This window comes from Morus notabilis, unplaced genomic scaffold (genome assembly GCF_000414095.1).
Source record: "Morus notabilis unplaced genomic scaffold, ASM41409v2 Scaffold569, whole genome shotgun sequence".
NCBI lineage: Eukaryota > Viridiplantae > Streptophyta > Magnoliopsida > Rosales > Moraceae > Morus > Morus notabilis.
In genome coordinates, this window is record NW_010357388.1 from 91,765 (window position 1) to 95,438 (window position 3,674).

The window sequence follows — 3,674 nt, forward strand, 5'->3', positions numbered from 1 at the left end:
CCTAGTACAGCCCGGGGCAGCGTCGGGACAGCCCCGAGACAGCCCCGGGTCAACCCCGGGACAGCCCTGGGGTAGCCCCAAGGCAGACTCCGTACAGTCGCAGGGACAGACGCAGGGCCACCTCGGTAAAGCCCCGGGATATCCCCGGGGCAGCCTCGATCCAGCCCAGGGACAGCCCCGGGGTAGCCTCGAGATAGCCCCGAGGGAGCCCCGATCTAGCCTAGGGACAGCCCCGGGACAACCCCGGTGCAGCCCCGGTATAGCCCCGGGACAACCCCGAGACAGTCCCGGTAAAGCCCCGGTACAGCCCTGGGTGAGCCCCGGTACAGCCTCGGGACAGCCCCCGGGTAGGCCCGGTACAGCCCTGGGCCAGCCTCGGGACAACCCGAGGACAACCCCGGGGCAGCCCCGGGATAGCCCGGGGACAGCCCCGGGACAACCCGAGGACAACCCCGGGGCAGCCCCGGGATAGCCCGGGGACAGCCCCGGGACAACCCGAGGACAACCCCGGGGCAGCCCCGGGATAGCCCGGGGACAGCCCCGGGACAACCCGAGGACAACCCCGGGGCAGCCCCGGGATAGCCCGGGGACAGCCCCGGGACAACCCGAGGACAACCCCGGGGCAGCCCCGGGATAGCCCGGGGACAGCCCCGGGACAACCCGAGGACAACCCCGGGGCAGCCCCGGGATAGCCCGGGGACAGCCCCGGGACAACCCGAGGACAACCCCGGGGCAGCCCCGGGATAGCCCGGGGACAGCCCCGGGACAACCCGAGGACAACCCCGGGGCAGCCCCGGGATAGCCCGGGGACAGCCCCGGGACAGCCCTGGGACAGCCTGGGACAGCCTTGGGGCAGCCCCGGTACAGCCCCGGTACAACCCCAGGACAGCCCCGGGACAGCCCAAGGACAGCCTCGGGGTTGCCCCGGTACAGCCCCGGTACAGCCACGGGACAGCCCCTGTACAGCCCCGGGACAGCACTGGTATAGCCCCGGTACAGCCCCGGGTCAGACCCAGGACAGCTCTGGGACAGCCCCGAGACAGGCCCGGGACAGCCCCGGGACAGCCCCGGGGCATCCCCGGGACAGCCCCGGTACAACCCCGAGATAGCCCTGGGACAGCCTGGGACAGCCTTGGGGCAGCCCCGGTACAGCCCCGCCACAGCCCCGAGGCAGCCCGGTACAACCCCAGGACAGCCCCAGATCAACCCCAAGACAGCCCGGGGACAGCCTCGGGGTAGCCCCAGTACAGCCCCGAGATAGCCCCGATACAGCCCCGGGACAGCCTGGGTACCGCCCCCGTATAGCCCCGTGTCAGACCCGAGACAGGCCCGGGACATCCCCGAGGCATCCCCGGGACAGACCCGGTCCAGCCCCGGGACATCCCCGGGTCAGCCCCGGGACAGCCTGGGACAGCCCTGGGGCAGCCTCGGTACAGCCCCGACACAGCCCCAGTACAGGCCCGGGACATCCCCAGTACAGCCATGCGTCAGACTCGGGACAGCCCCGGGGCAGCCCCGGGATAGCCCGGGGACAGCCCCGGGACAACCCGAGGACAACCCCGGGGCAGCCCCGGGATAGCCCGGGGACAGCCCCGGGACAACCCGAGGACAACCCCGGGGCAGCCCCGGGATAGCCCGGGGACAGCCCCGGGACAACCCGAGGACAACCCCGGGGCAGCCCCGGGATAGCCCGGGGACAGCCCCGGGACAACCCGAGGACAACCCCGGGGCAGCCCCGGGATAGCCCGGGGACAGCCCCGGGACAACCCGAGGACAACCCCGGGGCAGCCCCGGGATAGCCCGGGGACAGCCCCGGGACAACCCGAGGACAACCCCGGGGCAGCCCCGGGATAGCCCGGGGACAGCCCCGGGACAACCCGAGGACAACCCCGGGGCAGCCCCGGGATAGCCCGGGGACAGCCCCGGGACAACCCGAGGACAACCCCGGGGCAGCCCCGGGATAGCCCGGGGACAGCCCCGGGACAACCCGAGGACAACCCCGGGGCAGCCCCGGGATAGCCCGGGGACAGCCCCGGGACAACCCGAGGACAACCCCGGGGCAGCCCCGGGATAGCCCGGGGACAGCCCCGGGACAACCCGAGGACAACCCCGGGGCAGCCCCGGGATAGCCCGGGGACAGCCCCGGGACAACCCGAGGACAACCCCGGGGCAGCCCCGGGATAGCCCGGGGACAGCCCCGGGACAACCCGAGGACAACCCCGGGGCAGCCCCGGGATAGCCCGGGGACAGCCCCGGGACAACCCGAGGACAACCCCGGGGCAGCCCCGGGATAGCCCGGGGACAGCCCCGGGACAACCCGAGGACAACCCCGGGGCAGCCCCGGGATAGCCCGGGGACAGCCCCGGGACAACCCGAGGACAACCCCGGGGCAGCCCCGGGATAGCCCGGGGACAGCCCCGGGACAACCCGAGGACAACCCCGGGGCAGCCCCGGGATAGCCCGGGGACAGCCCCGGGACAACCCGAGGACAACCCCGGGGCAGCCCCGGGATAGCCCGGGGACAGCCCCGGGACAACCCGAGGACAACCCCGGGGCAGCCCCGGGATAGCCCGGGGACAGCCCCGGGACAACCCGAGGACAACCCCGGGGCAGCCCCGGGATAGCCCGGGGACAGCCCCGGGACAACCCGAGGACAACCCCGGGGCAGCCCCGGGATAGCCCGGGGACAGCCCCGGGACAACCCGAGGACAACCCCGGGGCAGCCCCGGGATAGCCCGGGGACAGCCCCGGGACAACCCGAGGACAACCCCGGGGCAGCCCCGGGATAGCCCGGGGACAGCCCCGGGACAACCCGAGGACAACCCCGGGGCAGCCCCGGGATAGCCCGGGGACAGCCCCGGGACAACCCGAGGACAACCCCGGGGCAGCCCCGGGATAGCCCGGGGACAGCCCCGGGACAACCCGAGGACAACCCCGGGGCAGCCCCGGGACAGCCCCGAGGCAGCCCCGGGATAGCCCCGAGCAGCCCCGGGATAATCCCGGGACAGCCCCGGGACAGCCCCAGGACAGCCTCGGTACAGCCCCTGGACAGCCCCGGGTCAACCCCGGGACAGCCCTGGGGTAGCCCCGGGGCAGACTCCGTACAGCCGCAGGGACAGCCTCGGGACACACGCAGGGCCACCTCGGTAAAGCCCCGGGATAGCCTCGGGGCAGCCCCGGTCCAGCCCAGGGACAGCCTCGGGGTAGCCTCGGGATAGCCCCGAGGCAGCCCCGGTCCAGTCCAGGGACAGCCCCGGGACAACCCCGGTGCAGCCCCGGTATAGCCACGGTACAGCCCCGAGACAGCCCCGGTAAAGCCCCGGTACAGCCCTGGGTGAGCCCCGGTACAACCTCGGGACAGCCCCCGGGCAGGCACGGTACAACCCTGGGCCAGCCCCGAGACAACCCGGGGACAACCCCGGGGCAGCCCCGGGATAGCCCGGGGACAGCCCCGGGACAACCCCGGGTCAGCCCCGATACCGCCCCGGGACAGCTTTTGGGATGCCTCGGTACAGCCCCGGAACTGCCCCGGGACAGCCCCAGGATAGCCCCGGGATAGCCCCGGTACAGCCCCGGGACATCCCCGGGACAGCCCTGGGGTAGCATCATTAGAGCCACGGGACAGCCCCGGGTCAGCCCCGGGACTGCCCCGGGACATTCCCGGGGTAGCCCCG